Source organism: Rhipicephalus microplus, chromosome 6 (assembly GCF_043290135.1).
Source record: "Rhipicephalus microplus isolate Deutch F79 chromosome 6, USDA_Rmic, whole genome shotgun sequence".
Classification (NCBI taxonomy): domain Eukaryota; kingdom Metazoa; phylum Arthropoda; class Arachnida; order Ixodida; family Ixodidae; genus Rhipicephalus; species Rhipicephalus microplus.
The window spans coordinates 33725468-33739077 of NC_134705.1; the positions used below are offsets into that span (position 1 = coordinate 33725468).

The window sequence follows — 13610 nt, forward strand, 5'->3', positions numbered from 1 at the left end:
TTCGTTCCTGGTGTCAACGATTATTTGTGCGCCGTATCGAGCCTTGGGTATAGATATTGGATTATAGTGGTGGCGTATAGCTGAAGTTTGCAGGTTCTTGAAACCTCTAGCAATTCAATGTTGGGCACGGAAGTAGGTGGCTATCACTGCTGCTGAATTTCAAACCTATGTTACTGCAGCGACTTTAACATACTTTACATATTGGCCTATCGAAATAGATTGCACCAAAACATAATTTAACCTTATTCACCGCTCCAACTTATACTTCATTTCACAAGCTATCGGGAGCGCAGCCAAAAGTAGAGCTCTCGTCCAATCAGGACTGTGGAGGCACAGCAAATAGTTCCTGGAATATTTCAGCGATCCAATACTATTTTGCAAGCTGCACTCACAGAAATTGAAAACACGATTAGGATTGACTGCTTGAAAGCATGCAGTGTTTAAATCATTAGTGAACTTAAGACACACATCCTGAACGAACGCATTTCAACGGAGTATTTTTGTGAGGTGGTGACGTGCCGTTTCTTGGAAACACGGTGCCACATGAGTTGGTTGTGTCTGTGCAAGATGCCCCTCAAGATGAGTCACCAGTAAGCCATCGTTTGAATGTGCGTGGTATTCCCAAGCTGGCAAAGTAGATAGCTTTCAATATTCTTCAAGAGCCTCGCATCGAGTGCGGAGACAGTGCAAGTGAGGATAAATTTACTAAGAGGACTGAAAAACTGACCAAGTGAGTGAGCGAACGCTGTATCGGCGGAAAAGCGATACAGTTATAGCAGAGACGTTATGTTATAGCTACACTGGTTATACGTGAGGTCCACTTGTCGGTGGGGTGTGGTGTGCTGGCGCCAGCTGCAGAGCTGCAGGCCAGCGGAGCACAGCTTGGCCCCGATTACGAAGCAACGCAAAATGTTTTAGAACTGCCCGCGGTATATATTTTTTATACGATGTGCAAAAAGCTAAGAAATATGCTTCGACGCACATATACCAACGCCAACCTATGCAGATTGAGGTGGCTCATGAAAAGAGGTGATGCTAGCCGAAATACCAAAGTTCAATAGACATCTGATTTATAAAGGCATTATTCTCATCACGGGCATCCAACTATATTAGAGCACATGGGGACTCCTATTGCAAAAAATTATATTAGTGAGAAAATTCAACAAGTTTCCTTGTGTCTCACGAAATAACGAGCAATGCTTCACCGCATGGCACAAGCAACGAAGCATCACCGCAGTCTCGATTTTCTTTCTCTATATGAGTGGAAACAATTTGTGCAACATTTGTTATTTTTTATATTGTTCCTGGGTCATTTGTATTCAAACTGTGTATTTTGTATTTTGTTTGTCTCGAATATCTTTGCATATATTGTGTTCTTTATTGCACTGTTTATGAGCTGGCATCCAAAACCCATATAATTTGCACGTTTTTATTTATGCCAAATTATTTTTGTTGCTCCATAACAAATATTTTCGGATAGAGCGGTTCATTGTGCCAAACTTGGTATGCTGCAAAGCGTGCTGGAATACTTTTCACACTGGCAAAAGCGATCTTTCGAAGACATAAAAAATAATAATTTTCCCAACGAAAAAATTAAACAAATAATAACATTAAAAACAAATAAAAATATCTCACAGCCAACGCTTGACGCTAATAGTCGGTCAGAAGTGACCAAGTATGGAGGGCTATTAAACAACACAAGCATCTGAAGCTTCCCAATTTAATGTCAGGGGTGCTTTAACCTGCTCTAGGTGTGCATTTTTTGCTCGAATAGCAACATTTTGCTGCTCCAAATGCTACTGCAGCTGTATCACTCGTGATTTTCCAGCACCCTTTTTAGTAGCCACCGAGGTAAAGCACTGGGTCCTGTTTCTTCGAGCATAGCATTTAGATAGCACATTTTACACAGTTTGGAGCAAAGTACAGCATAATTTTCTGATATGTTGGCTCCACAACAAATGCATTTTTTGTATTAGTGTGTAATGCTTCTAATTTGGCTGGTGACTTTAGAGGTTGCAATGGCAACTACAGGCTGGAAGATTTATTTGGAGGATATGTTCTCAGACAAGCTTCATTGGACATTTCACGTGTAGCAATTCTGGTGGGTGCACGACATGTACCCTTACTGTATCGTACCTCTTGCGGATGCGCCCAGATAAGTGCAACATTGGGTGCGCAAGTAATTCTCTCGGTTTGCCGTTGAATTTCATTCCACAGTCTTGTACTCCCTCCTACTGCACAGATATCATTCTTCGTAGTTTGGGTGCCCCACCTGGCAGCGTTGATGAGAGAAAGCGTGCCATCATGCAAATGCCATCAGCAGCTCAACCACATTGCATTGATGGTAGTGGTGATCCAAGGGATAGTGAGAGCCAGTGATATGGCTGCCTTCGCTGGAAATATGGTGCATATAGCTGGCCTTGTGGTGACCACTGCAAGAAGTTTTTCCATGTGTTAAAAGGGTATTCTGTGCCATCTATGCGTCATACCTTTAAATGTGGTTTGGTAGGGTATAGTCTGTCAAGCCTGCTTGTGCCTAGCATCAATACTGCTTTCACTGAGTGTACCACATATGACTATGAGCCTACTTTTGTGTACTCCTGCTAAAATAAAACTAGTCCTACAGGGGCCAGGATTGCCAAGAGCGCTATATATTCTGAAGGGTACTTGAATATGAAATTGTGTTTCATTCTCATCATCAGTGTAACTATGCCGACTGCAAAAAAAAGCCTCACTTGTTGTTAGTTTATGCCCAATAAAAAGAACAAGAGCAGCATAAACAATATACAGATAATATCATTTGCAATGTGACAATATGTGAAATGGTACGAGATTGTCAGCCTTTCACATCAGAATGCAGGATATTGCCACAGTTGTCATAACACACAAATTTGTCTAAACTTTTCAGAAGCTATTTGTCTTTTTGAAGCATAATGATCCTGGTTGCCAGCCCCTGAAATGCACTCAAGGTAAGTCTGTTAATTTTGAAGAAACTGGCAGAGCGAATTTGTCCACTGGCTCCATTCGCAGCCAATATTTTTATGGCTTAAGTTCTATGTGACACCAATTTCCGCAGAAAATAATTCTTGCTGTTTTTCTTTCTAGAATTCACGTTCCACCAATCTAGAACAAGTGTGAAAACTTGGACACCTTGCGACCACAGGGATTCACAGGACATCACCTGCAAAGTAATGCCTGCTATTAAAATACAATTCTGCACAATAAAGTCCAATTAAATAATATCTAAGCATTTCTTATGAGTTGTGAATGCAAAGCAACTGAAAACAACCAGTTGAACATTAGGGCAGCCATAGCAGTAGCCTGCGTGTCAATGCTGCTTTTCCCCAGCATTCGAAATCATGTTGTTTTTGTACATTGATTTTCTTTCTAGTGATCACTAAGACAAACATCGAAGTCAAGCAAGAGCACGTGTGACGTCTGTAGCTGGATCAGACAAAAAAACGGCACCATCCAGTCTAGTAACTTCCTTGAAGGCCAGCCAATTGCAGTGTTAAGTTGGCTGAGTAGTAAGATATTTCTGGTTGAGGTAGTGCCTGTCGGAATGCTTTGCCTAATGACTTGCGTTATTTTATTCTGTCCCTGTGACCCCGATTCGGGTCCATTTGTTTAAACTAAGTGGAGCTAATGGCGAACCAGACGTTTTGTACTTTCAACTTGAATTTCTCACATGGAGAGCAGAGCATTACCTTACTTAAGCTCAATGAGGCGGCCCTCGATGTCCCGCATCTGTGATACATAGCGTATATGAAAATGGCATTTCTCAGCGAACATCAACTTCTTTGTCCTTGCGAGAAGAAATTATATATTTCTTGAGGTTTTCGTGGTTTCTTTTTAGCTAGTATGTTGGACAGCACTACTACAGGGCGTCCAGTCAAGTTGTAATCAATTTTTAGGCATAATCTTTGTTGTAAATATCAGTAAACAGGCGTGAAGGCACCTGACTGAAGAATAAATGCAAGCCCTTCCCACAAAAAATGCTGCTGATCTTTCACATTCTGATGATCCTGAATTTATTGGCAATGATGCTTACAACGGGAGCCACGTGAAGCGTGATAGTGAGGACAGCAATGGCCAACAGGCGTGAAGCACGATAAGGCACATGACGGAAGAATAAATGCAAGTTCTTCCTACAAAAAATGCTGCTGATCTTTCACATTCCGATGATCCTGAATTTATTGGCAATGATGCTTACAACGGGAGCCACGTACAGCGTGATAGTGAAGACAGCAAAGGCCAACAAAATGCCTCGATTAGCAGGATGCCTGACACCAGCAGTGCATTGAAGTGGAGGAGGAGAGCGTCCAAATAATGTACATTGTCAAGGGGCAAGACAGTATTGTTCAATGACGGAAGGAAGAAGGTGAATGGTTGCTAAGTGTAACAGTATTATGACCGAGGTCGACTTCATCAGCTGCTTTGTGGCCTACAATCACATTTATTGAACACAAGGAAGAACACTATCTGAATGTTCGCTCAGGTTTTGTATATAACATTCATGCTCGAATGAGTGGATGAAATGTAAGAGCAAGCAATGGTCTCGAAAACTCGAGTTCATCTAAAAACGAACACGGCAACATGTTTAACTAAAGCGTCAGCCGCTGTGTCTGATGCACAATGTAACGGCGGCTGCATTTCCGATGGAGGCGGAATTGTTGTAGGCCCGTGTGCTCAGATTTGGGTGCACGTTAAAGAACCCCAGGTGGTCTAAATTTCCGGAGCCCTCCACTACGGCGTCTCTCATAATCATATAGTGGTTTTGGGACGTTAAACCCCACATATCAATCAAATCAATGATGAACAATGTAAATGAGGAGAAAATGAAAAATGGAACTAAAGCAAGGAAGTGTTTACCGGCCGACAGAGGCCCAAGATGTAACCACCACACAACGTGAGATACGACAGTTGAGGCAAGTTTCCTGCAAACCATAAGCTTGGATATAGAAGGAAAAGCAAAAAAATTGAGTATAGAGACATGTCTAGAGCTACTTCTTCAAAGCGTGTTTTCTATAGCCCCTAGAACAGAAATTGCTGTGAAGACTTCCACACCTGTTAGGACGCAGAGGTCTCGTTTGAAAACAGCCATGTTTGGTCAGTTGTTGTTTTTTTGTTGTTGTTGTTGATCCAAATTATTTTTTTTTCTCTTTTGCTGTATGCTCAAGAACGAAATAAAGAAGTTTCCAATAAACTTAACAGCAATTTCGTCTTAGAGACTGAGAAGGATATAGTTCTTATGCAGGACAACTAGGTGACATCGTTTAAAACTCTTAAAATAACACTTGTTTTGCTTGGTGGAAGCTGTACCTACATTGATACATGTTGACTTTGGCCCACAGTGATCAAGACCAGCATTAGCTACATCATGAATGTGGTAATCACTCGCTTTACATTGACAGCTTGAAACATCATCGTGAGGGCAAGAAGGGATTCCATGACAGCAACTTCAATTGTAAAAAATTATATTGATGAAATTGAGCTAAACAGCAGACCTCGTATGCGTAAGCCTGCATGATTTCTGTTGTTTCTGATCTGATTTGCTCCAGTTTGGATTTTAAATAAAGAAGCAACGCACCACTCAGATGGGCAGCGCCACAAAACACATGGAGAAAGAACCAACTAAACAGAACAAACACTTTCTCTCCTCCTCCATCAAGTGAACAAATTGGTCGAAGCGCAAACCTTTAAATATTTTCGCTCGACCGCCATAGAAATAATATTGCGTATGTGCTACGTTACGATCTCGAAATTAAATCGGACAAATTTTCATTTATGCCACTTCGCTATCTTTACTACGATTGCATGACCTCCGAGAGGAACAATGTGCAAGGTAGCAAAAGTTTGCTGACCTAACTTCTACGCTCCCGCGCCATGAATGAACCAAAAAGAGGCCAGCGAGCTTAGACAGTGTTACTGACAAACACAGAAAGGTAATATACACGATAAAACGTTTAATATTCTGGCAACTAGTCACAGTCGTCGCCGCATCAGCCCACGCTATGTTGACGTCTATCTGTTTCACGCCCCTCTTTTGTATACATGTGCTTGTGGACCGAGCGGCAATTACGATCGCATTTACGTAAATAGCGTGCTTGTTTTCATCTACACTGCCATTTTTGTTGTTCAGGACTTTGTTATGCACTTGCCAACGTTTTTGAAATACATTACGCTTGCCCTATGCGATACCGCACAGCGTCGCCGTTGACAGCGTGAGGAACAATAACAGTGTTTATATATGTGTGTAGATTTTGTGAACGACGCAGTTCATCATTATACCAGTCATTTCATCGCTGTTGGATCGCTTCAGCCGTTCGGAGGTTTCGCTTGACAGCAAGTCGCTAGCGTATTCGCCCGAGAAAGAAAACGAAGTCGCAGAGTATAATTTACCGGTAGGAAACGTATAATCGAGTACGGATTCCCGAATGGCGCGAGTTTTCTAAATGGTTCAGGGATCTTCAATAAAGTGCTTGCGATCAAAACTAAACAAATTTAAACAGCAAGAAGCTTCATAAAAGACAAATTTTTCGCAGTGTACTTATATATATGGTTTTAAAAATTGAGAAAGTATTGGCTTTGTGTGCGTCTTCCTTACAACATTCTTAGTTTATTTTGCGCTTTTCACACGCACGCACACACACAAATAAAGCGATAGCCATCTTGCACAGCTAACCACCCTTTAATAGTGTAATACGTTATTTTTCTCAAAAATTATTGACCTCTATCGTGCTGTCATAGCCATTCTAGTTGAACTAAGCATCAAAACTGACTATTTATCGTCTTCTTGAGAATTTATGCTTATGCAATTAATTAAACTTCAGAGTTCAAATCTTTATATGGTCTGATAACATGAAAAAACTTCAAGCGCAGATGTCATTTATGAATTAAAAGTTAATAAAGGATGTCATAAACGTTGTCTGGAACAATCTAGCATCAAACAAAAACATCAACATTATTTATGTCAAGCTCAACTGTGACCTAGTTCTGGTAGTTACCGATCTTATTCATGCAATGCGGCAACAGCAACTATACTCAGCACGCTGCTGCCAAGTTTATCAACAGAGTGTACCCATTTTTCGATAGGCTGCACAAACTTAGGCCAACCTATGAACAGCTTCAATATTATAAAAAACATGTCGCAGGCATTTCGTAGATTTATTTTGTATATCACAGGCTCGAGAAAGTGGGAAGTAGATACGACGTTAATCTTGTTTTTGAGCCTGCCAATGAGCTAGGTAAGATTCTGTGCAGCTGTGCGGAGAAAGAATGATAGACAAGAAGCACACTGACATCTTTTTGTAAACGCACCGACGAATTCACTAATTGCCATACAGGTGAGGTTCATAGGCTTACTCTTAGCCGCAGGAATTTCTATGTAGAGGGAAGGGGCTGCTGTATTATTGGGAGTTTAATGAAATACAAGAGTTTGCTGTCCGGAGGCTCACCTTCAAATCTATCTTGACATTGACAAGAGTGTTAGTGCACGCTGCAATTCGATGAATGCACAGTTCTGTACAGGTACACAAATGAAGAATGCATGTGACTATTGAGGCTTGACATGTTGCTAACAGTGGTAGCTCATGCATGAATAAACAGTCTATTAGCGTACACAAAAAAAATCAATCGCCTTAACAGTTATCATGTACATAGACTCCCATGCGTGCTGGATTATTAGGTTGACCTATTGCTTGTGCATGCAGACATATGTTTTCGTGCCTTCCTTTTTTTAAAGCCGCACTGCATTCACAGCAACTAGTGGAATATGTAAAGCTGTGGCACGTTACCATTTTGCATGTTACCAGTCCATGATCGGCTCAGGTCAGATCAGTGCTTTGCATTATTAAACTAAAAAAACAGGTGCCTCAAAATTGGTTCCTCGTCCCTCTAAAATGAGACATTTGGCGTATAGTCTGGGTGTCTGTATTTCAGTGACGTTACGGCGTTCGACGAGCTGTAGTCGCTGGTTTAATTCGAGGACAAAGGTGTGCTGCTTGGGAAGGAAGCGAGATGCCAAAGCATAGCAGAGGATGTGGCAGGCAGCCAGACAAAAGCCCGCGAACGTTCTAGGCGCGTCGCACCACCGACGCTCGTCGTCTTTTTCTGTGGCTGGCTAGCCACTAATAGTGCAGTGCTACAGTATCAAGTCCAAAGCTCCATTGGACTGTTGTTGTGTAGTAAACGATTTGTCCTCCGTAATTCTACTTTAATGATCTTTCAAAGCTGGTAAAATTTATTGTGTATTTTATCCATATACGTAATTATTAGAATAACGTCGACCGTGTGAGGTTTTCGAACGTGCACCTAAATCAATATGCATGGGCCTTTTTGCATTTTACTTCCATCAAAACGCAGCCATCATTTCGAAAAATGAAACGAACCCATGTCTTTGTGCTTAAAAGTGCTAAACTATATCTGATAAGGTACCAAGGCGAGCTGTGCTCGTGTTATCCCTCTGTACGGCTGGCAAACGTAGGGAAAATAGACGTGCAAGATCTCCATTTCATTTCAACCTGAACAAAAGCTAGCCATGCTTGAATAAATGAAGAGTATAGCCCATTTCTAACAGTTGCATTGAAGCATTTATTGCATGTGAGGCATCTTGTTACAGACCACAGGGCAATCTTGCAATGTGCATGTATCTTTTTCTCTGTCTGGCTTCTTCTGTCAGCATGCTCTGGTAGTTTTTTTAATTAGATGTTGGCATAAAATTTGTGGCTCGCATGTTTTTTATTGAAAATTTTTCTTAGGAAGCATGATGCGAGTTTTATTATTCACGTATTCTTGCTAAATAATTTGATATTTTCTTATTTACACGAGGCACTGCTTCCAACTGCGCTTCCTGGGCGACAAGATGGACACTGATATTACTGCGTTGAAAGCTGGAGCACGTGGGCCCACAATGCTGGAGCACATAGAGTGGTTCATCCTCTGCTCATAAACACACACACACACACACACACACACACACACACATACACACATACACACACACACACACACACACACAACTGTCTGGCTGCCGTCAAAAAGCACGAAATAGAGAATTTTGCGATATGCTTTCTGTAAGTGGTTTTTCCAACGTAATCAATATTCCTACTCGTATGACACCGTCAAGTGAGACACAAATTGACCTCTGCTTACCAAATCTTGACCGAAATGATATTCGAGCGGGTGTTTGAACGAGTGGTTTGAGTGATCACTAGTCTATTTTCTGTTTTGCTCCAAAAAAAAGTACAACGGTGTGAAAAAGCAGTGACAAAACAATAATACGTAAGGTAACTTGAGGCAATACGGAACATTTGCGCCAAATCGTAGCATCTACAAATTGGACGCAGTACTTGAAATAGATGGATCCAAATGTTTTGTATGATCAGTTTATTAACAAAGTTATTGAGTTGTATAATGTCGCCTTTTCAAAAGTTGTCTTGCGAAGCTGCAGAAAAATCAGAAAACCTTGGATTACAAAAGACTGACTACACAAAATAAAAGCCAGAAATAAATTATTTAACAAGTCCATAACTTCACGTGAATTATCACTACTGAAAAAATATAAATTACTCCGGAACAAACTTTCTAGTGAAATGAAACAATCTCGTATTCGATAGTACTAGACCGAATTCGCCGACACATGTTAAGATCCGAGTAAGACATGGCGCACCGTAAAGAATTGATTACGCAAAACAGCCACTACCTTGCCAACGGGAATAAAAAATTGGGGATGACACGTTCAAAGGTAAAGATCTTGCAAATGAATTCAGTCGTCATTTCTTAACCTCGGGGGCTTACAACGAAAATGCCAGTGACGAAGTCACAAGGTACATGCCTCCGAGTCTGCAGCAAACAATGTTTCTTTGCCCTAGAACTCCTGTGGAAATCAGCGATTTTATACATGAACCTAAAATAATTGTGCTTGTGGTTTGGATGGTATCAAAGCGACACCTATTAAGGCAGTCTCTGATATAATTTGTTATGTGCTCTCTCATTTCTGTAACTTAATCTTGGAAACTGTTACGTTTTCAGACAAAATAAAAATCGCCAAAGTTAGTGTCTTGTACAAGAGAGGCGAGGTTAGTAATATTTATAATTACAGGCCAATATCTATCCTCCCGCTTTTTTCAAAGATCGCTGAAAAAGGAAATAACGCCTGAATAACTATTCACCTAAGAAATATCAACTGTTATCTTCAAAACAATATGTTATCTTCAAAACAATATCTTCAACAATAGTTTTGCAATATAGGTTTCAAGAGGGTAAATCTACAGAATCAGCTTTAGTTAACATTTAAGACAAAAATTCTTTCCACCATAGAAAACCGCCTCTATACAATTGGTATTTTTGTTGATTTAAAAAAAAGCTTTTCATTCAATAAAGCATCATATTCTTTTCAGAAAGCTCCCATATTACGGAATACGTAGCACGGTGTATAAGCTACTGCAGAGTTATTGCTCAAATAGAGCACAGTTTGATGTATATAATAACGTATTATCAGATGCTGGATACCTCGCTTTTGGTGTCCCCCAAGGGTCTATATTAGGACCGGTACTATTTCTTTTTTATAATAATGATATTGTCAACATTCCTGAGACTCCTGAAATTGTGTTATACGCTGACGACACAAATGTGTTTTTCACTTCGAAATATCTAACAGTCATTGCACGTGATGCTAATATTTAGCTCCAAAATTTTTCGCAGTGGTTAAGTGCAAATCAGCTACTTTTACATACAGAAAAAAACTAAGTATATCATCTTTTCTGCTATAAATAAACCAGCCCAACGTCAAAACGCCATGTCGTTCGAATCAGAAATGTTACAACAAGTTTCAGAATGTAAGTTTCTTGGAGTCTATTTCCACGAATCCCTTCAGTGGACGTATCATGTGAATTATGTAAAACGTAGTGTAGCCCAAACAAATGGCACCCTAAGCAAACTTCGTATGTTGTTACGCGAGAACATAAAACGACCACTTTTCCATCGTGCTGTTCACACAAGGCTGCAGTATCGTATCCTAGTTTGGGGCGCTACATCAAAAACAAACGTTCGTGTTCTTTATCTAATGCAAAAACTTGGTTTACGATTCATTCACAATTTATCAAGTCGAGAGCATGTTTCTTCCTATTTTAAATATAACTACATATTCACTATTAGGGACATATTTAATCAACGCCATACCGAAACAACCTTCCTGAACTTGAAATCAGACCCAAAAATATTTTTATCATTATACACTAATGCTGACCCCCATTAGAGTTTCAGACACACTGCGTTTAAAAACATTCAGACTAGGACAGGATACGGCATACAACTGCTCCAATGGCAGATACAAACTCTTTTAGGTATGCACCCATCCCTACTTGATGTGATGCACAGCTGCTCTTGTTTACTAGCCTTCCGGAAAAAGTTAAACAGCTTCTACTCGAGCAATAATGTCATGTTCTTCTGTCTCCTCTTTTGTAGCTCTATTATTGTGTGCGAATGTGTTTTTGTGTTTTTTGTAAAAAAATGCTTTTGTGTTGAATATCTGTATGGAAAAGTATTTTTGGTGTGTAAAAAGAGTTATTTTATTACACATATTTATGCTTACAAAGTTTGACTACAGGTTCCAGAAATGAATACTAGCTATGTATGATTTGCCTGATATTGTTGTATAGTTGAACATAGCATTGTATAGGTTTCAAATTACAGTTTCTAAGCTATATGCGTTTTGTATTAAACTGCTGCTTGTGTGATTGTGCTAGTCAGGCGACTAGTCTGACGACTTTAAATGTTGCCTTTGGCCATAGCCCCAGGGCAACCTCTTTTGCTGCCGAAAAAATTAACAATTCAGTTCAATTCAAAATTTTCCAGTAGAAAGCAACAGCACGTATAAAATTTCATTATTTGCAGAGATCTTTGCAGAGTACCCGGTTATTAGACGATGGTATTGACATCTTGTAACACTTCATGCAACCACAATTCTAAGAACGTTTCTTTGTTTTTTCTGAGTGATCATGGTGAAAAATATTTAAAGAAGTTTTGCATTCCGAACTACATCACTGATGAGAATTGACACCAACAGAGAATTATCATGTAGGTCATCAACATTAAACTAGTTTTGCAGCAAAACAGGTTATCCCGTCATTCGATTCATCGGTCATTCGATTTCGAAAACCAGATTGACCCGATGTTCGGTTGGTTATTCGGTTAACAATACCGTGATATCGAATAATCGAATAACCGGATTTTTATTTTGTAATGCTAGTATAAATATTCATTTCCCTAAGTTCTCGTGTTTGTAGGAAACATAGCAATCATTTGTACATGTCCAATATAGGCTTTTATTAACCATCTCCTAATGTTCATTTGCCTTAATGTAGGAACATTACGTGGGTCACTAGTGATAATGCCTCTTGAAAGGTTGCCTCTTGAAAGGTGATTACCCATTCACAAACATTCCGTTAGATATTGATATCGGTATGAGCTGAGAGAGGAGAAGAGGAGGAAGACGTGAGTTGGTGCAGATACCGACGCCATTATTTCCCAACCATCAACATCGCCCTGCTAGTAAACACACTTCACCACATAACCATAAAGGTTTTGTGGTGAAGATGTAGGGTAATTGCCCAAGACGACGGAGCCACTGCTTCTAGGTCCTCGCCGAAGCCGACACCTCGAGCGACTGCCTCCAACGCTCCTGGAACTCGCAATGTCGAACAACGGTGACCTACAGTCATCTTCAGCTCCCTCGGCGCGGACACCTGGTGCCTGGATGCGTCAGTTGAAGCCGCATCCTTTCTCAAGGAATGCCGGCGAGGACGTAGAAGTATGGCTTACAAACTACAAATGTGTGAGCAAGTTCAACAGCTATGATGCTACGGCTAAGCTAAAGTATGTTGCTCTCTTCCCGACAGACAATGCTCTCGTGTGGTTCGAGAACCACGAAGAGTCGCTAACAACCTGGGACCACTTCGCTATCTAACTCGCAAAGTGCTTCGGGTATTCCACTGCAAAAAGAAAATGAGCCGAGCAGACATTACTTCAGCGTGCTCAAGTGCCAGGTGAGACTTGTACCACGTACATTGAGACGATCCTGAATTTGTGTAAGACGGCAAATCCTGTCGGGCATTTTCTGAAAGGTATTGCCGAAAACGTGTATACCTACTTGATTAGCAAAGAGAGGCTCAATTCGGTAGCTGGCGTGATCCATCATTGCCGCACATTTGAGACCTTGAAGCTACACCGTATCACGCCAAAGCTCGGCAGATTAGCGAATGTTGCGACGGCTGCAGGCATTGAGGACAGCTACAGTATCCATTGGGACTTTGCGACCACTGTGAGGCAAATTTTACGTGAGGAACTCGAGTGACACAGCAAATCAGTGAACGTCATAAAGACCGAACTGTTTGGTTACGTTTTTAATCAACCTCACGAAGCTGCACTGGTGGTTTATTCACTGTCCCTCATGCCAGGCATTGCAGACAGTCGAACCGATCCCCTACAACAGCCCCACCATACCTTTCCGGACGACGCGACACTTGACCAACGCGCTTATCGGGGTACGACCACAAATCGGCACTTGGAAGATCGTGTCTACTACTCGCAGCGTCCGAGGGTGGCTTATC

At 40.9% G+C, this 13610-nt stretch overlaps 1 long non-coding RNA gene across 1 annotated transcript; it reads left to right on the plus strand.

Annotated features, from left to right (window-relative positions):
• Positions 1–2716: 2716 nt before the first annotated feature.
• Positions 2717–3240, plus strand: LOC142764750 (uncharacterized). The gene is made up of 2 exons (XR_012883859.1): positions 2717–2969; positions 3106–3240. It is a non-coding gene; the product is annotated as an uncharacterized LOC142764750 (long non-coding RNA).
• The last annotated feature ends 10370 nt before the right edge of the window (positions 3241–13610 follow it).